At 39.3% G+C, this 22,095-nt stretch overlaps 1 pseudogene; it reads right to left on the bottom strand.

Moving 5' to 3' along the window:
• Positions 1 to 18,307: 18,307 nt before the first annotated feature.
• On the bottom strand, positions 18,308 to 20,975 carry LOC110928948 (annotated as a pseudogene).
• Positions 20,976 to 22,095: the final 1,120 nt, after the last annotated feature.

Genomic DNA, 22,095 nt, shown 5'->3' on the forward strand with positions numbered 1-22,095 from the left:
GGAACCCTATGATCTTTCATCGACAAAGTCCGTCTTGTCACATTTCCGTGCCACGTACTAAGACGCTACTCATTGTGCTAGCAGCTGGGCGTTCCACACCGTAGCCGATTGTCATTGCTTATGTCCCGATTATTTCGTAGGAGTTGGCTCCCATCAGCCGATGACTAGGGTTAAAGATTCCGATTGGCGTCAAATTGCTGGTGTTCGTTGTTGGAAATCGGGGTCGTCCAAATACTGAAGTCGGTAAAGTACCACTCTCATCCTTTTGTCCACTGATGCTGCAAGTTGCTTGAGTAATACACGATCTGTTACGAGAGTGTTGCAGAAGTGATCGCACCTAGGGATCTAAGACGTCGATACATTAAGTTCCAGCAACAGAGAGAAGTGAGGGAGGTATAGACCAATCATTCGACGCTGTGACATCCAACTCAGGGACTCCCGTACAAGCACCTAGCATTCTACATAGTTCGCTAGACGTTCGGATGGGTGTTCAGGTAACACTCGATAACATCGAGATGCGAAAGGATTCAGAGAGGAGGGAAAAGATCACGTTCGAGTAGGAGACAATCACTGCTATGACTCCTATAGACTGTTGTGTTTCACATCGATCAAATAACGGAACGGAACCCCTTTTCCACTTGTTAAGCCTCACTGGGACTCGCATGCACCCCACATTATTATTATGTGTGCACCCACAATAATATTGCGATTTGCATGCTCATCTCAGTTCCTCCTAACTCATATCAAATGGTTCCTCAAACTCAAATGCCAAACAGAGGTTATCAAAATGTTAAGATCACAAGAACCTAAGGGCTATGACATGCTACCAATGCATCATAATGTAAGCAAACAATTCGTGTAATCATGCTATAGTGACGAGGGTGTGTCTGTATGCTACAACATAAACAGATGTGCACTACTCATGTAATGTATACCACAGATGAAAAGACGAACCTTGCAATCTGGAGCTGAGTGTCATGGTCGTATTCTCGTTTTCGGAACTGTTCGGTTATAGTCCGGTTTTATAAAAACGTTTTAAAACCAAGTTCACTATAACCAGTGGCTCTGATACCAAACTGTCACACCCCCAAAATATCACCTAGGGAATGTCCCTGTTAGGCGTACGACATACCAATAACGAGCCACTAATTACATTAAACGCGTACAAGTTTCAAAATAAAATCCTTAATTATTAATAAAATACCATCAACAAAGTTTAAGTGAAAACCAAAGTATTCAGCGGAAGCAAAATTAAACAGTTTCAAAACCAAAGTATTGTATCAAGAAATCATTAACATAAATCCATCCAGTCGACCCATGACCGCTCCAGCTACTCCAGACAGCAAGTTCCAATGCAAAACATCTAACGACCTACAAGCATGCAAACAAGTGTGTCAGACGACGCTGGTGAGTTCAAAGTTTTGTTAACGAGTTGAGTTATCAGTTACATGTATAAAACAGTTTAACAATTTGATTTGATGTTGTTATTAACTCGATTACCGCAGTGGCTACAAGATGTATTTGCCCAACCCCAATGTCTCTATCAAAACATTGGTCATGCTTTAAGGAAATTAGTTCACGCCTGTCCTCCCGGGTACGGTGTGAGGGTGCCAAACCTAATAGCGCTATCAACTAATAACCTCGTTGCCTCCCCGGAAACTGTCGGTAGATGTAAGGGGTCTTATATGATAGAAACTGAGTAATAATAACAAACATCCCAATAAACTAGCATTCCTGCCCGGAACGTTACCCGTTATCCCTCCCCGGGATGCATGCTTGGAAAAAGAGCAGTGAACTCACCTTGGTTTGCTCGGTTTAATAGTGTACTTCTAGTGTTAATTAATGGTCAGGTCCGTTACACGTGACCTAAGGTACAACATCATGTATCATTAACTAATTCAAAGAACCCATGAATCTAATTAGTTATGTAAAGGCCAGTTCAAACAGTCTTGTTAACTCAAGGTTATCAGCCCAAATAATGAACACTCAAAAGTAAACGACCCAATTAAATCCAATAATAAACAGATTTCAAATTCTTGATCCGAATTATAAAAACAAGTTTAATGAAATCAATTTAAGTATATAACAACATTAATGTTGTTGACCCACAAATAAAACTAATCATATACTATTCTTGGCCTACTAAAACAGATATATACATATGCGGCCCACTATTTATATAAATAGACATTCTAAATGTGAATACAAATGAAAGATATGCATGTAATTTCCTTTCTCAATAAACGTAGACATTATAATACTTATATGATATATTAGTTGTGTTGTGAGTGAATATTATCATAGATATGGGTGAACCCCGTTTAACAGCATGTGAGGCTGTTAAATGACACACATATTTTTATTTAACGGCTAATTTCTTTAATCTCCTGTCGTCTGTGGGACTTGAACCCAAGAACTTCTCCTTTCCAACTTAGGTTGTTAATACAATGGTCGAGGCAAACTGTTCTTGACTGTCGCCTTGCTGAGTTCTGGATAATCAGTACACATACAAAAAGGCTTATCTTCACGGATATAACTGGGGCTCCCCAAAGCGAAAAACTAGGTCCGACAAACTCTTGTCCAACAGTTCCTGAAGTTGATTAGACAATTCTGGCAACCCTCGTGGCGCAGGACGGTATGAGTACAAGTAATCATAATCAGAGCTACCGCTGGCGCGAGCTCAAACTGAGATTCTGCCTAACAGTTGTGGAAGCAAGTCCGAAAGCTCCTCGTGTAGCACACCGGGAGGAATCACGAACAATTGGTGGATTCTCGATCCTCTTTTCCTTAGCCTTAACATCAGTAACGGTTGCTAACGTTGTGGGGTAATCCCTCTGTAGACACTTCTGGGCCTTCATTGCTGATATGATGCTAACCTTTACACCACTCTGACACTTCAAAGTATAAATGACGCAAAATTTTCCTTCCTCAAGGTATATTTACACGATATCCAGTTAACCAATCTACACTACTACTGCATCGAGACCATCAAGGATAGCGAAAAGGAAGGTCGATGTCGAACACTTATCCCACAAGGTTAAGTTTGCACCCCAATGAACATACAAGGCTTCAATTGGCTTGCGATCAGCCCGTTCCATAACAGGTTTGGTTTCGAGAAGCATCAAGGTTAAACGGAATCGAGACGAAGCGGTTAGCTACCCATGCAAGCTACCATGTTATTATTATGTCTGGCGTCGCCTACGCCAATCCTAAATACCCTTCCACAAGCACCAGTACCAGTGTTGTTACGATCACGTGGATTTCCCAATACTGTTATCGTTCCCTTAGTTGTTGTTGTCTTGATTTAACAACGGCCAATCCGTGTCGTAGGCACCTTCATTTCCATCCTGTAGGCCACGACTACAAGTAACTTGATGTTGCTGTGACTGTTGCCTCTAATGTCGTTGCTTGAAACGGAACCCTATGATCTTTCATCGACAAAGTACGTCTTGTCACATTTCCGTGCCACGTACTAAGACGCTACTCATTGTGCTAGCAGCTGGGCGTTCCACACCGTAGCCGATTGTCATTGCTTATGTCCCGATTATTTCGTAGGAGTTGGCTCCCATCAGCCGCTGACTAGGGTTAAAGATTCCGATTGGCGTCAAATTGCTGGTGTTCGTTGTTGGAAATCGGGGTCGTCCAAATACTGAAGTCGGTAAAGTACCACTCTCATCCTTTTGTCCACTGATGCTGCAAGTTGCTTGAGTAATACACGGTCTGTTACGAGAGTGTTGCAGAAGTGATCGCACCTCGGGATCTAAGACGTCGATACATTAAGTTCCAGCAACAGAGAGAAGTGAGGGAGGTATAGACCAATCATTCGACGCTGTGACATCCAACTCAGGGACGCCCGTACAAGCACCTAGCATTCTACATAGTTCGCTAGACGTTCGGATGGGTGTTCAGGTAACACTCGATAACATCGAGATGCGAAAGGATTCAGAGAGGAGGGAAAAGATCACGTTCGAGTAGGAGACAATCACTGCTATGACTCCTATAGACTGTTGTGTTTCACATCGATCAAATAACGGAACGGAACCCCTTTTCCACTTGTTAAGCCTCACTGGGACTCGCATGCACCCCACATTATTATTATGTGTGCACCCACAATAATATTGCGATTTGCATGCTCATCTCAGTTCCTCCTAACTCATATCAAATGGTTCCTCAAACTCAAATGCCAAACAGAGGTTATCAAAATGTTAAGATCACAAGAACCTAAGGGCTATGACATGCTACCAATGCATCATAATGTAAGCAAACAATTCGTGTAATCATGCAATAGTGACGAGGGTGTGTCTGTATGCTACAACATAAACAGATGTGCACTACTCATGTAATGTATACCACAGATGAAAAGACGAACCTTGCAATCTGGAGCTGAGTGTCATGGTCGTATTCTCGTTTTCGGAACTGTTCGGTTATAGTCCGGTTTTATAAAAACGTTTTAAAACCAAGTTCACTATAACCAGTGGCTCTGATACCAAACTGTCACACCCCCAAAATACCACCTAGGGAATGTCCCTGTTAGGCGTACGACATACCAATAACGAGCCACTAATTACATTGAACGCGTACAAGTTTCAAAATAAAATCCTTAATTATTAATAAAATACCATCAACAAGTTTAAGTGAAAACCAAAGTATTTAGCGGAAGCAAAATTAAACAGTTTCAAAACCAAAGTATTGTATCAAGAAATCATTAACATAAATCCGTCCAGTCGACCCATGACCGCTCCAGCTACTCCAGACAGCAAGTTCCAATGCAAAACATCTAACGACCTACAAGCATGCAAACAAGTGTGTCAGACGACGCTGGTGAGTTCAAAGTTTTGTTAGCGAGTTGAGTTACCAATTACATGTATAAAACAGTTTAACAATTTGATTTGATGTTGTTATTAACTCGATTACCGCAGTGGCTACAAGATGTATTTGCCCAACCCCAATGTCTCTATCAAAACATTGGTCATGCTTTAAGGAAATTAGTTCACGCCCGTCCTCCCTGGTACGGTGTGAGGGTGCCAAACCTAATAGCGCTATCAACTAATAACCTCGTTGCCACCCCAGAAACTGTCGGTAGATGTAAGGGGTCTTATATGATAGAAACTGAGTAATAATAACAAACATCCCAATAAACTAGCATTCCTGCCCGGAACGTTACCCGTTATCCCTCCCCGGGATGCATGCTTGGAAAAAGAGCAGTGAACTCACCTTGGTTTGCTCGGTTTAATAGTGTACTTCTAGTGTTAATTAATGGTCAGGTCCGTTACACGTGACCTAAGGTACAACATCATGTATCATTAACTAATTCAAAGAACCCATGAATCTAATTAGTTATGTAAAGGCCAGTTCAAACAGTCTTGTTAACTCAAGGTTATCAGCCCAAATAATGAACACTCAAAAGTAAACGACCCAATTAAATCCAAAAATAAACAGATTTCAAATTCTTGATCCGAATTATAAAAACAAGTTTAATGAAATCAATTTAAGTATTTAACAACATTAATGTTGTTGACCCACAAATAAAACTAATCATATACTATTCTTGGCCTACTAAAACAGATATATACATATGCGACCCACTATTTATATAAATAGACATTCTAAATGTGAATACAAATGAAAGATATGCATGTAATTTCCTTTCTCAATAAACGTAGACATTATAATACTTATATGATATATTAGTTGTGTTGTGAGTGAATATTATCATAGATATGGGTGAACCCCATTTAACAGCATGTGAGGTTGTTAAATGACACACGTATTTTTATTTAACGGCTAATTTCTTTAATCTCCTGTCGTCTGTGGGACTTGAACCCAAGAACTTCTCCTTTCCAACTTAGGTGTTCTTAAAGACTTTGCCTTTGCCAATGGACCATCACCCCATTGGTGACACATATTATATGCAGCCTATTATACTCTCACAATATTAAATGCACATATGCCCGGCCTTTATGCATGCAAATTTATTATTTTGTTCGAACCCCTTTTCAAAGTTTACAAGTTCTGTCCACACTTTACTTCCCCACAATTTCCACAACCGACAACTATCATTAATACTTACTTTAACTTAAATCAAGATCAATCCACGTGATTTCTTTTTAGGAACCAAAGTAACAGTTTAGGTTATTATCATTACAAATCAAATAGGGTCAGTGATGTGCGTTAGGTGTAATATAATTTAGATGTATAATTAAGCCCTTTTTACACTTTTTAGCCAAGTTTTAAATTTATAAAACACGATATTCACTAACACTAAACACACATATGGGCAAGTGCACCCATCGTGGACGTAGTATAGTGTTGGTAAGATACCGAGGTCGTCCAAGGACACAAGAGCTTTTAATACCGGTTTATCCTCAACGTCTAATCAAATCAAAAAGGTTAGAAAAATGTTTTAAACTAAGAAAAATAAAAACTAACTAAATGCTGAAAAATAAAAATAAAATAAAAACAGATAGACAAGATGAATCACTTGGTTCCGACACGTGTATTAGTATAACCTTTGATTATTTTCGCACTTTTGCACTTTTTAAGAGATTATCTTAGTTATTGTAGTAGGCCCCTCTTTTGAAGGCGACGTTACCCTCAACCAAGTAATTTGAGTCAGCAAGGATACAATCCTAAAGGGTCGGATTATTGAAAGATAATGAATTAAGTTATTAATGCAAATTATGGTAGGCCCCGCTTTTGGCGGCTACGTTACCCTCGGCTAAGTAGTCTGAGTCAGCAGGGATACAGTCCTAAATAGCCGGGTTATAGTACTAATAGTAGTTAACTTATGAGGGGGTCAAAGAGTTTGGATCCCCGCCATCCAATACCTATGGGCATTGAAGGAGATCCTACTAAATTTGACCCAGGTCCCAAGCAGGCCCTCTAAACGCTGAACAAGGGCAAGACCCTTACCAAACCGTTCCCTTAACCCCCGACCAGGTAGCCAACATACCTCCATATAGACCGTGGAGATATGAATGGTGAAAATCTTTTATTTTATATAGACAGTAAAATAACGCCAAGACACCACGGACAAACGATAAGGAAAGATCACCTTCAACATAAGTAACTAGTTATTAAAGTCATTAATACAAAACCAAATAAAAAGTGCAAAAGATTAAAAATAAAAAGTATTATACTAAACACTTGTCTTCACCAAGTGATGTAAGAGACTTAGGCAAACATGGCCTTGATTGTCAAGAACTCTTACGATCAATCTTGGATCCCGAGACGACTCACACACTCTACGATGGACAATGGATGATGGTGGTGGATGATGGTGTTATGGTGGTGGTGGGTGGTGGATGAGGTGTGAGAGAGGTGGTGTGCCAAGGGATGAGAGAGAATGAAACCAAGCTCCTCTATTTATAGGCTGAACAGAAGGCTGGACACGGCCCCGTGTCCGCTGGACACGGCCCCGTGCCCGCCTGACACTCTCTCTCTTCATTAATTGTAATTGTGAATTACAATTAATGCGCCTGCTGTACTTTCACCACGCCCCCGTGCTCGCTGGACACGGCCCCGTGGTGAGCAATGGAAGCTTCTACTGGTTTGTCTTTTCTGCTGCTTCCTGGGCACGCCCCCGTGTTCGCTGGACACGGGGCGTGTTCAGACTCTGTTTCCTTCTCTTTGTCTTGGGAGGTGCCGTTGAGGGTCCGGGCAGTCCACTTTTGTTCCTTTTCTTGTATTTGTGGTAGAATTAGTAGTCTTTTTGCTTCTTTTGTGATTTTGAGCTCATTTCATCCTGAAAATACAAAAGGAAGACAAAGACACTCTTTTTCCAACATTAGTACTTAAAAAGGGTTAGTTTTATGCCTTAATTGATGTGTTTTATATGTTGCATTTTACACACATCAAATACCCCCACACTTGAACTTTTGCTTGTCCTCAAGCAAAACTCTTTAAATGTGGCTTACACTCCCAAATGGAATAGGTAGAAGAGAAGTTTTTTAGCTTGTCCTAGAGTGTCGGGAATCCAAGGTTTTTATAGGTTTTATTTTTAGTTATTTACAATCCTATTCGTTATGATTTATTTTGAACTTTTCACAAGATAAACTACTTATTTGGGCATAACATGCCTTATTAAAATTTCATTTATATACAAGTTCACATACCTCACGGGAGATCACTCAACACTCGGCCGAAGGTGTATATTTTAGTGAATCACTCGAGAGCGGCACGGAACTTACGTCTTCCATAGGCTTGCCAAGCAATCAATCCTCCTCCTTTTTAACTTTTTACCTTTGTAAATATCAAGAGGACTTTTGGGGTGAAGGCTTGGGTTTAAAGGTGGGTGGTTGGTTAGTGGTTAGTAAAAAGGGCGAAAATCGTAACAAGTGTCGGTTTTCGTAGAATACCTTGTTTTTAGTGACTTATTATTTTTGAAGTATTTCTTCAAACAAGCTTTTGTAGCTTTTGTTTGTTTTGACTTCATCATCTAGTTTTTTTTTTTTTTGATATCACTTGAAAGGGCAAGTTGACGAAAAACCGAGCTTGTTACTAAAATAAAGGGGAAAAAAAATGAAAAAGATTTTTGGTGGGTAAAAATGGTTTTTGGGGTAATGAAATGAAAGGTTTAGGCTCAAAGGGGCTATCTAGGGGGATTTTGGGTAGGTAAAAAAAATGAAAAATAATGGTTTTGAAAGAAAAATGGTTAGTCCTAATGCCTCCATCATTTACTTACTTGGGTTTAAGTTGGTAAGGACCGGGAATGTATCGTCGTGGCAAGTTCTAGATTTGTAAGGACCGAGCGGCTATTCACACAAGAAACGAAAAATGAGCATTTAATCTAAATATGTGTATTTTTATGCTCAATAAAGGCTCAAAACTCACTTTTGTGGGAATGAGTTTTTTTTTTTATGTGACCAAGCATATATAATCGAATTCTTAACTAGACTTGTTATACCGTTTCATAATTTTCTTATGTTAGTTCTTTTTATCACGACGCTATCGGTTGTAAATTTGTAAAAATATAACCTTTTTAGACTTGTTCTTCCCAACTTAAACTAAGACAAGTAAATAAAAAAATGAAAAAGTTTTTGAAAAAAAATTTGGGGTGTTTAGCGGTTCCAATAGAGTTTTGTGTAAGGCTTGTGTTTAGGATTTTGCAAAATTTCAAGGTTTTAGCATCCCCCCCACACTTAAATTACACATTGTCCTCAATGTGTCCAAAAATAAAGTTTTTGGTTGATTAGAATGTGTAAAAGTATGTTTAAAAACAAAGATTTGTGTTACTGGCACTCTGGACACGGCCCCGTGTCCAGTGGACACGGCCCCGTGGTGAACTGCCAGTAACGGAAAACTTACAGAAGGTGAACACGGGGGCGTGTTGGGTGAACACGGCCACGTGTCTGGCAAAAATCCGCAGGTCAGTAGCCAAACAGCAGAACTGGGAGATGGACACGGGGGCGTGTCGGTTGGACACGTCCCCGTGTGGACAGTCTGTTAGCCAGAAAAATAGGTTTTTCTCCCGGTTTCTTCATCCTAGGGCTGCAAGTGCTAATGTTTAGCACTCTAACCCTTGCATTGCACCTGTTTAATCATTCAATACCATCCAACCAAGCACAAACCATCCTAATTTTACCATTGTCAAATATTATCCAAACATAAAGTAAAAACAAAATAAAGATAAAAAGTAGTTAAGGAAAGTAAATTGTTCGACAAATGGCACGCAGGCCATGAATTGTTTGATGGATAAGAAGGGCAATCAAACCTGTGGGCTCATCACCAGCCAGCCCCTTGCTCCTCCCAGCCTCCTACTCCATGTCTTCATCACTATCTTCACCTCCGCCCCCTGCCTCGCCATGTACTCCCGGATGCTACCGATATCATCTTGTATATCGTTGACGTTGCGTTCGATAGCTCCAACCCGGAGGTGTGTGTTGTTGGCGAGGTTGTAGGTGTTTCTGGTGCACATGAGGTTTTCCTGCAAAAGATCATGTAAACTTTGGAAGTTAGGAAAACCGCCTCCTTGAGAGGAGGATTGACCCGGATCGCCTTGGGGAGGGTATTGAAAATGTGGAGGTGGTGCATGAAGAACTAGAGCCTCCTGCGGGTTCCATGCGTAGCCTTGCGCCCTCTGAAAGCTCACCGTCCCGTCCTCCGCTTCATAAAGCAAGTTCATGGCTCGGCAAATATGATAATCGACCCGTCCCGACCATGGACTCCTTTCGAAGGACCTTGGGATATTCGTGAAGTGCTTGAAAAGACGGTACACCCATCCCCCGAAGAAGATTGGTGTAGGAGCAGAGGCAAGGCGGTTCAAGTGCATGTTCCGCAGTAGGAGGTAAGGAACATCGAGAGGCTTCCGGTTGTGGATGCAGTGAAGGACAACCAAATCTTTTAACCCAACAACGCCACTACTGTCATGGCGTTGGCTCAGCGAGTACGTGAGGAGCCTGTGGATGTAGCGGTATAATGGGTTGTGCTGCTTGGGTTGTAGATCCCTTCACCGATTTGAGCCCATGCGGCTTGACGTTCAGTTGCATCCAAGTCTCGCAATCCCCCGGTATTCTCTTCATTCCCCGCTTCTTCATCTTTGTACAGCCCAATGATGGATCCAAACTGTGCCATGGAGGTTCTATAGGTTGTACCCCCACATCGAAATTCGACCGCCTCGTGGTCAAACGGTTCGCATCTCGAGTTGAAGACGAAAGTGCTATAGAACTCCATCGTGCATTGATGGACCGACCGAAGTCGGGCAGTCAATGCGACGTGCAGCGGACCCTTCACTATGTTGTTGAAGCGGTCCAGTTGGTTCACCATGGTTAGCAAATCAGTACATGCCCGCCTTGGGTATTCTTCGGGTCTTGTTTGTAGGACCTCGTAGCGTGCCCTAGCGTCAAGTTCGTTTGCACCAAACCTTGTGAATTTCGACATCTGAAAAGAATACATAAGAAGTTAGTACGAAACTAGGAAAATCGGATTGGAAACTGCAAACAGTGGGCTGGACACGGCCCCGTGTTCAGCGGACACGGCCCCGTGTCCAGGCGTCTGTAACTCAAAAATTCCATTTTTCGTCCCGGTTTCGAAAACCTGAAAATTTTTAGCCCAATAGTAGCGGTTTCCCCCGAAAATGAAACCCTAAGTGTCATTTTTCCAAAAACAAACCATTTACCCTTTCAATTTCGTGTTTTTCGGTTCAAGAACAAGGGTTTGGGTTTTTAGTTGGAAATCGGACGAATCTATCAACAATACATGTCTATTTACTTCCTACTACTCTATTCTAAACTACTACTAACAATTTTCATCAAAAATTTTGAGTTCGATCCGGATGAACATGAAGAACCCTAGATTTTCCCCCAATTTTTGATGTTTTAACTACATGCAAGTAACTAATCTAACTACTAAGAAGGATATAATCATACCTTGACGTTGTTAGAATCGGTGGTGACGTTCGAAATCTGCAGAAAATCGCTTCTAACCAGAGAGTTTTCGGTGAAACGGGGCGTGTGGAATGGTGTAACTGATAGGAAAAGAGGGTTTTATCCCGACAGTCGCCTCGACACGGCCCCGTGTCCAGCGGACACAGCCCCGTGCCGGACGAAGTTTTTGAAAAATATATATTTTTTTTTTCTGTGCTCGTGTGCATGCCCCTTATTTCCGAAAAATGGTTAGATGATTTACTGGTTTTGAACGTACACTTACCTGTAACATGTCGGGTACGAGTTTATTCGTTGACCGTTTGTAGTGCGATTTCCTCTTCCTCATCCTCAATGGATCCTCTGTAGAGTTTCAGCCGTTGGCCATTGACTTTAAATGGTGTCCCATTCCGAGTTTTAATTTCTACTGCACCGTGTGGAAAAACATGGGTAACGGAAAAAGGTCCTGACCACCTAGATTTTAACTTACCAGGAAATAATCGAAGTCGTGAATTAAACAATAGAACTTGGTCTCCAACCCGAAATTCATTAGATTTAATATATTTATCATGCAAATTTTTCATTCTTTCTTTATAAATTTCGGAGTTAGAATATGCATAATTCCTAAGTTCTTCTAATTCGTTTATTTGACAAAATCGATTTTTACCGGCAACTTCTAAATCTAAGTTTACGTTTTTAATTGCCCAGTAGGCTTTGTGAGCGATTTCTACTGGCAAGTGGCAACTTTTTCCATAGACGAGTTTGTATGGGGTTGTGCCTATGGTGGTTTTATAAGCAGTTCGAAAAGCCCATAAAGCGTCGTCTAATTTATCGGCCCATTCTTTTTTATTTATTCCTACGGTTTTTTCAAGTATTCGTTTTAAACCTCGATTAGTCACTTCGGCTTGCCCATTTGTTTGAGGATGATATGCTGTCGAGACCCGGTGATAGACCCCATACCTTGTTAATATTTTTTCGAGTTGATGATTGCAAAAATGGGTACCTCTATCACTTATCAAAGCCTTTGGTGTCCCGAAACGAGAGAACAGCTTTTTCAGAAATTTTACCACCACTCTCCCATCGTTTGTTGGAAGAGCTTCGGCCTCTGCCCATTTAGACAAGTAATCTACTGCCACAAGTATATATTTGTTTCCCTTTGAAGGTGGGAAGGGTCCCATGAAATCGAGTCCCCACACATCAAAGATTTCACAAACGAGAATGCCATTTTGAGGCATTTCGTTTTTGGAAGAAATATTACCTGATCTCTGGCAGGCATCACATGTCTTTACAAGGTTTTGTGCATCCTTGTAAATGGTTGGCCAGTAAAATCCTGAGTCAAATACCTTTCGTGCGGTACTTGCGGCACCATGATGTCCTCCGTATGGACCTTCGTGACAATGACGGAGTATTCTTCGCGCTTCATTACCATGGACACACCTTCGGATGAGCTGGTCGGCACACATTTTGAAAAGATAGGGGTCTTCCCAAAAGTAATGCTTTACATCAGCAAAGAATTTCTTCCTTTGATGATGTGGCCATCCTTTGGCGACTACGCCGCTAGCTAAGAAATTAGCGTAGTCGGCATACCATGGTTCTTGTCTACTTTCCATCATTTCCAGGGACTCCGTGGGAAATTTTTCGTTGATTTGCTCGTCCCTGGTTGTCTCCAAAGCTGGGTCTTCTAAGCGTGAGAGATGATCTGCAGCAGTGTTTTCCGCTCCTCTTTTGTCCTTGATTTCAATGTCGAATTCTTGGAGGAGTAAAATCCACCTTATCAAACGGGGTTTTGCGTCTTGCTTCTTGAAGAGGTACCTGATGGCTGCATGGTCTGTATAAACTATTGTTTTAGAAAAAACAAGATAAGAACGAAATTTATCAAAAGCAAATACCACCGCTAGTAATTCTTTTTCTGTAGTTGTATAATTTTCTTGTGCATCATTAAGAGTTTTACTAGCATAATAAATTGGGTGGAAATGTTTTTCTTTTCTTTGTCCCAAGACTGCTCCAACAGCAAAGTCGCTTGCATCGCACATGATTTCGAATGGAAATTTCCAATCTGGTGCTATCATGATAGGTGCGTTGACTAGCATTTCCTTGAGGGTTAGAAATGCTTGATTGCATTCCTTGTCAAAGATGAAGGGTGCATCTTTTTCAAGCAATTTTGTTAGAGGTCTCGAAATTTTTGAAAAGTCCTTGATAAACCTTCTATAGAATCCGGCATGCCCTAGGAAACTTCTGATTGCTCGTACGGAGGATGGAGGAGGTAATCGAGAAATAGTCTCTATTTTTGCTCGATCAACTTCCATTCCTTCGCTTGAGATCTTGTGACCGAGTACTATTCCCTCTGTTACCATGAAATGGCATTTTTCCCAGTTAAGGGCGAGGTTAGTTTCCTCACATCGGGATAGCATTCGTTCAAGATTATCGAGTCATTGGTCATATGAGTCTCCAAAGATGGAAAAGTCATCCATGAAGACTTCCATTGTCTTTTCGATCATATCATGGAAAATGGCTACCATACAACGTTGGAATGTTGCAGGCGCATTACATAGACCGAATGGCATGCGTCGATATGCAAAAGTGCCGTAGGGACATGTGAAAGTTGTTTTCTCTTGGTCTTCTGGTGCTATCGGTATTTGAAAGTATCCTGAAAAACCATCTAAGAAACAATAAAATTTATGACCGGATAATCTTTCTAACATTTGATCAATGAAGGGTAAAGGAAAGTGGTCTTTCCTAGTTGCTTCATTTAATCTCCTATAATCTATACAGACTCTCCATCCTGTGACGGTTCTCGTTGGTATTAATTCATTTTTCTCGTTAGTTATTACCGTCATACCTCCTTTCTTTGGGACTACCTGGACGGGACTTACCCACGGGCTATCGGAGATAGGGTAGATTAGTCCGGCGTCGAGTAGTTTGATGACTTCATTCTTAACCACTTCTTGAACATTGGGGTTCACTCTTCGTTGTGGTTGAATTACTGTCTTGTAGTCATCATTCATTAAAATTTTGTGCGTGCACATGGAAGGACTTATTCCTTTAATATCTACAAGCTTCCAAGCGATTGCATTTTTATGTTTTTTAAGCAGGTTAACTAATTTCTCTTTTTCTATACTACTTAAACTAGACGAAATAATTACTGGTAAACTACCATCTTTGCCTAGAAAAGCATATTCCAAACCTTTAGGAAGTTCTTTGAGCTCAATGGGTTGGTCTTTAGGAGACACCTTATTTTGTGGCTCATCTAGATCAAGAACCTTAAAGGTTTGTTCTATGGCTATCTCTTCTTCGACAAAGTGGTCCTCTTCGTTGGTTGTATCAGGTGGTTCAACTTCATCTTCAATTAGGGGGTCATTGTTGCCAAAAGGATATTTCATTGAGCGCTCAAGATCTATGCTCCTTTTGAATGCCCCTAATTAAAGAGGTAGATTGTTGTACTTCCGGTTTTTCAAAGCTTTATGAGTTTGTACAAAAGGTTTTCCCAAGACTAAGGGGGCGTCATCTAGGATGACGAAGTCGGTTGGGATTACCATTTGATTTGTTTGAACCAAACATCTTCAATTACACCGATTGATTTCATTACTTTCCGATTGGATAGAAAAATGGGTATTTGAAGTGGAGTAAAATCACTAACACTTAATTTTTCAAAAATATAGTTAGGCATTATGTTAACACAAAGATCTTTATCAATGGTGATATTACTAATAAATGAATTTTGAAAGAAACATGGAACCGGTGTGATGTTAATTTCAAAAGGGTCTTCTTTTATTAGCGAGGTTTGATCATTAGTTAACTTAACGCTTACTAAGTCTTTGATTTTAGCACTAGTGTTTAACTCTTTTAAAAACTTAGCATGAGGTGTTATTAAACAATGATTTTCGAAAGTAGGTGACAAGAGGTTAATTTCTTCAAAATTAGACTCTTCTTGAATTTTAACATTAACGGACTCACCATTTTCGTTGTTTAACTCATGTGTCGGTTTTTCACTTTCTTGTTCTTCCATTTTTACACTTTCAACTATCTCTACGTTATTATCATTTTTTAGCTCTTCTCTTGCGCGAGATTCTTTTATACAACGTTCGATAGTTTTAATGTGTTCTAATATCCTATTAGTCACTTCGGTGAGATTGAAAGAATTTGGATCCTCAAAGCTTGAATCCGGTTGCTCGATCCTAGGTTCCTCATAATACTCATATGAAGTAGATGGTTCACACCATTGTTCTTCATTGTAAGTATATGATGGATAAGGGTCGAAGCTTTGTTCTTCATAGTACTCATATGAGGTGGGTTGTTCACGCCATGGTTCCTCATAATAAGAGTATGAAGGTGGTGGCTCATATGTTGAATCTTCAAAGTATGAGTATGAAGGCTCATACCTTGGTTCATCAAAATATGAGTATGAGGGAGGAGGTTCATACCTTTGGTCTTCATAGGATGTGTATGAAGTTGATGGCTCGTACCTGGGCTCCTCATAATGGTTGTATGAATTGGATGGTTGATATGAGTTATTATATTGAACCGAGCGTGTGTTACGACAATTAGTGCAATAATTACCCCTATAATCATCCTCATCATAGGTGTAGTTGTAACCTCTTGAGTATTGATCCATAAGAATCACTCAACAGATCACAACTGAGTCTCGGGACCAGAAAACGAAATAAGACGGAGACAGAAGCTGGACACGGCCCGTGTTGAGTGAACACGGCCCCGTGTTCAGGGTCTGTATCTGGGCGTTTTAATTAAAGTTACTGGTCACGTGAGCACGGGGGCGTGTTCAGCGAGCACGGCCCCGTGTTCAGACTCTGTATCTGGGTATCTAACTAAAAATATGCAGCACGGGGGCGTGTTCAGTGAGCACGGCCCCGTGTTCAGGCTACTGTAAATGCAAAACTAAACTAAAATGCAGAAAAATGCGCGCGTTTTGAAAAGTTTTGAAAAACTGATTAGGCCATCGATTTTAAACTTTCTTAAAATCCTTGTGTCCCCGGCAACGGCGCCAAAAACTTGATGTGCGTTAGGTGTAATATAATTTAGATGTATAATTAAGCCCTTTTTACACTTTTTAGCCAAGTTTTAAATTTATAAAACACGATATTCACTAACACTAAACACACATATGGGCAAGTGCACCCATCGTGGACGTAGTATAGTGTTGGTAAGATACCGAGGTCGTCCAAGGACACAAGAGCTTTTAATACCGGTTTATCCTCAACGTCTAATCAAATCAAAAAGGTTAGAAAAATGTTTTAAACTAAGAAAAATAAAAACTAACTAAATGCTGAAAATAAAAATAAATAAAAACAGATAGACAAGATGAATCACTTGGTTCCGACACGTGTATTAGTATAACCTTTGATTATTTTCGCACTTTTGCACTTGTAACTCTTAAATGATTACATAAGTTATTTGCTTATTCTATTTCTTTGTAATTGTAATGATCACTTGCACACTAAAACATTATCTACTTGTACATTTTAATTCACACGTCATATGACCAATACAAACATTGAACATTGACAAAAATGAGCAAGTCGTCACGGTACCTTCGAATGTTTTTAAAATGTCATAGTTTTAAAAGTATTAAAAGAATACATAAAAGAATTATAGTGGAGGAGGAAAAGTGTAATTACTACCTAATTATCCATATTTTGTTAAAATTGAATGATTAAAGTGTAATAAAGAGAGGATTAATTGTAATTAGTGTTTAAAATACTAATGTACCCCTCATTTTAGGGTTGTACAGAAGAAAAAAATTCTTATTTTTTGGTATTTTAAATTGTCCTCTTCATGCATTATAATATAGTATAGATGATTAATAATGATATCAACATATAGACTGTAAACTGGACAAACGTGAACAAGGTACCATCGCTTTAATCACTTGTACTAGTATAGATGATAATAATGATATCAACATATAGAGTGTAAACTGGACAAACGTGAACAAGGTACCATCGCTTTAATCACTTGTACACTAATATATCATCTACTTGTACAATTTTAATCCACACAACGATATTGACCAAGACAACTATCGAAACGTTTGACAAAAATGAGTAGGTCATCACGGTACCTTTGGATTTTTTTTAAAACATTAAAGTTTATAAGATATGACACGAATATGTAAATAATTATAAGTTTGTTCTGTAGGGAGAAAAGTGTAACTAATTATCTATAATTTTGGTAAACAAAGGGATGTAAGTGTAATAAGATGGGGACTAAATATAATTAGTGTTTAAAGGACCAATTTACCCTCATTTTAGGGGTTGTATTTATAAATAAAAGGGGAAGAAGTTCTTGTTTTTTTGGGTATCTTAAAATACCCCTCACTCATTCATTATAATATAGTATAGATTTTTTTTTAAAGGTGAACTTCTAATGGTGACCATTGTCACATCCTCTAGTCGAGGACCCTGCCAAGATCTGTGTCCAGATAGGAGGGCCAGCGCTGGGGTTATCAGACTGGGGTCGAAGGCTTTCCCCCAGAAACCGTTCTGCCTTTACACGAGTTGCCTCGCTGGAGTAACAGCCGAATGAAAACCATGATGACGCTCAGGATCAAACCCCTACTCGATGGATTTTTCATCAACATAACGCACAAGTGTCTTACCCGTCACAGCCGGGGATCGAACCGGCGCCTCTAGGAGACAACCAGCCAATAACCCAGCTGAGCTGGGATCACGGACATAATATAGTATAGATAGATAGGGAGAGACGCCCATCCCGTTTGGCCCCATCCACTACCACTTTCTTTAGTTTTGTCTTGTGTTTCCAATGGAACCCACAATAGCAAAAACGGAAGTAAATGCCACATCACCCTCTAAATCAAGAAAAAAATGAGCTATTGGTGACGCTCAAAGTATTTTCAATTTCAGTCTATACAATGTATATTCTTGTATTTTTAATAAAAGAAATCAACCCATATAAAACCAATTTACTTCATAGGATTATAACATAACAAAATATCAAATTAAAACCATATAAAAATCATTAGATTAGATTGATCACTCATGTGTAAAATCGAGTAAATATGTATACAAACTCCCTCTGGTAATTTATAATGTTGATCAAACCACCTGAGACGAGTCGGACCATGCTTGGATTATACATCCATCATACCTGCAAACCATCAAATCCACATTGTTTGGAAACAAGAGACTGCTTACTCGGGCTTATTACTATCGCACAATCTAACGATACCTGCAAATAAAGACAAGGATTAAATATAAAGTTAAATCCATAACAAGTTGAACATAAAGATCGAAATGTACATCTGGAAAAGATGATTTGAGTTTTTGTTTTCATTTGATTTTTAATCGTCGTATGGAATGAATTACTCTGGAATGAATTACTCGAACTAATCTAACATAAATTATCAAATGACCGAGAACAACTATTTAGCGAATATTATGTAATGATCTCCACATTCATAAAATACATAGCGTATTCAATTATCAATTGATGTCTATTCAACTATTATAAGTTACTAGAATATAATAATAGAATAGGGGATGGTTCAAATGAAAACCACTTTTATTGTGAAAACTCGAAAACTAACTAAAAAAACCCTAAAAAACACACAAATTTTTTTTTTTCAATTTTTTTTATAAAAATCGCTGGTTTTTATATATGAAAAAAAAACTTTTTTTCAAAAAAAAAAAAAAAAAATTGTAGTACACCTGTGTAATAATACACATGTGTAGTACACATACACATGTGTAGTATTACACACGTGCACTACACAAAAAAAAATTGAATTTTTTATATAAAAAAAACCTGCGAAAATTATTATGCAAAAAAAAAAAATTGGTATGTTTTTTTGGCTTTTTTAGTTAGTTTTCGAGTTTTCACAATAACTAGTGATTTTCATTTAAACCTTCCCCTGATAGAATATTATATCTATTCAACTAAAAAGTTACTATTCAAAATATTAGAAATTCTTAGTTATTTAAAAACTAAATTTCATTAAAAGTTTTAACTTGTGTATGATAATTTCATAAGTAAGCTAGATAATTTATGTCAATAATTATATCTAACATAATGTAGATATAAATATATAATAAATTATATTTTTTAAAAGGGAAGCATCTCCATCTTGATGACATCCCTTTCTATAAACTCCTTCCAAATTTGGACTACTAGAACTTGACACGTCTTGTTGCAACTTTAAGTGCTTCATTTCCAAATACAAGTTGTTTTCTTAATAAAAGCTTTTTTTTTAACGGCAAACAAGGATAACTGACATGACAGATCACTGGGGTATTATCGTGTCACCAGCAGAATCACCCGATCACATCCATCACCACTAGGCTATAATGCCTATACACTAATTCAGGAGGAAACCTAATAAATCTGAGAAAACCCCCCTTTATAAGAATCGAACCCAAAACCTAATGGTCCCAAAACCTTATCCCACCCCTAAAATGTCACTAGGCTATATGCCATGCGCTCTTATGAAAAGCTTTATTTCAATAAACTCAAATAAACTGATTATATATTTAAAAGATGTAGATAAGTGGATAAAAACTCAAAACAAACTAAATAAGTACCTAAACACAAGACTAAATGATAAATAAGTTACTCGTAACCATTTCAGTCCATGTACTTAACAGAATAATGGATTAAAATGGTTATAAAAGTGAAACCACAGAGACTGAAATTGTTACGAAAGTGATACCACAGGGATTGAAATCGCAATTTTTAAACTAATGGACTGAAATATTGATTTTTCACAGACCACAGGGACGAAAACAATAATTAACTCTAATAAAAAATATTTGATATAAATAAATAAAATAAAAACACTAAATTTATAGCAAAAATAAGTCATTTTTACATGCACCGCTTCTTTACCCAGAAAGAAAGAAATGAGATAAGAGCAGGATAGCACCACATGCAACCCCAAGAAAAGCGCAAATTAGCAAACAAAAACATGTGGGCAATGGTAAATGACAGTTGAAGCAACAATGCTAACCTGCACACTGGGCGAAGTGATCCCAATAATCCGGATCTTAGCACTAACATCCCCCATGACCCGAAGCTCAACCCGATCATAAACAGTAACATCTCTAACCAACGCCGCCGCATCCGCCTGCATCAAATTCGTCTGATCCACCGACACCGTCGTCTCAACATTCCTCGCACTATGCGCCGCCTGATAAAACCCCCGCACAACCCCCCTCCCCACCGGAACTCCGCGGTACATGATAGTAAACGTGGAGTCCCTGTACTTGATTCCCGCAATGTTGTTGTTGCGGGCGGTGAAGAGCATGCGGAACACGAGTGTGACAGTGGCGGAATCGGTGGCGGTGAAGTTGATGTAGTTGATGGTGACTTGTTGGAGGGTGAATTGGGGGTTTTGGGTTTGACAGCGAGGACGAGGATGAGGATGATAGCGAGAGAGAGGAGTAAGAGGAAGGAGAAGAGGAGGACCAGGCAGCAGCAGCAGCCTTTGATGGAGGCGGCGGAGGAGGAGTGATGGCCGGAGGTCATGGTGGTTGTCCGGTGGAAGAGATGAGCTGCTTAACTTAACAAGGACCCACTTTCCTTCCTTTTTGACTTGACTTTTGAGGAGATAATAAAGTGGAGTGTATTTTGAGTTTACCTTCTTTATGTAGAAACATAAACAATGTTTTTTTAAGAATATAAAATTATTTAGTCATGATATGTTAATATTGAATATCGTCGTTACATTGTTGGTTAGATTGGTTAGGCCACTCGGGCCGGTAGCGTGATGGGCCTTCATCTGGTGTACAAATTGGTTAATCGGTTTTTAAAAAACCGGTTAAAAAAAAACCCGGTTTTTTTCACCCAAAATAAAAACCGGTTTTTTTAATAACCGGTTCGGTTAATAACCGGTTTTTGAGGTCCAAAACAATAACCGGTATAACCGGTTGGGACCGGTTTTTAACCGGTTTTTCCCAAAAAAACCGGTTTTTTTCCGGTTTTAACCGGTTTTTTAATAACCGGTTCGGTTAATAACCGGTTTTTGAAATCAAGAATAGTAACCGGTATAAAAACCGGCGGTTAAAAAAAACCGGTTAAAAAAAAAACCGGTTATAAAAAAAAACCGGTTAAAAAAAAACCAGTTTCGGTTTTTTTTCCGGTTTCGATTCTAAAACCAGTTTTTTTGTACACCTCTACTTCATCACGCGTGGAAAAGGAACAGAACACCGTCGCCGCTAAACCCACCACGCGTTGTATATGTAACGCGTTAGCTCCACCACGCGTTGAACTTTTGAATTTATACCGTTGCCAAATGACCGTTTGTAATATTTTTTGACCGTTGTTTTTGAATTTGATTGTTTTTTATATAAATCCAACATATTTCAATACACAAACTCAAAAAACTCTCAACTATTCCACACTCAATACAAAAAATTAAAACACTCTCCAACTCAATCTAAATAATTTTACAAGAAATATGGAAGGTTCAAGCAAGAGAGTTGGCGGATCGAAAAAAAGAGGTTCGGGTACGAAGAAAAATCCCGTAAGGCCCAAGGTTCGAGCGAATCTTGGTGAGCCGGCGCGCTTTAGGTTGCAAGACGAACCCGACCAAGTCCCACCCTTTCAAACCCAACAATATCCACCCTTTCAAACCCAACAATATCCACCCTTTCAATCGCAAACGTACCATAACCAACCGTTCGTTCCACCGTTTCAACCTCACCAATTTCAATCGCAAACGTATTAAACCCAACCCCACACACTCGACCCACTACTAGAAGACAAC

The sequence above is a fragment of the Helianthus annuus genome, chromosome 5 (assembly GCF_002127325.2).
Source record: "Helianthus annuus cultivar XRQ/B chromosome 5, HanXRQr2.0-SUNRISE, whole genome shotgun sequence".
Classification (NCBI taxonomy): Eukaryota; Viridiplantae; Streptophyta; class Magnoliopsida; order Asterales; family Asteraceae; genus Helianthus; species Helianthus annuus.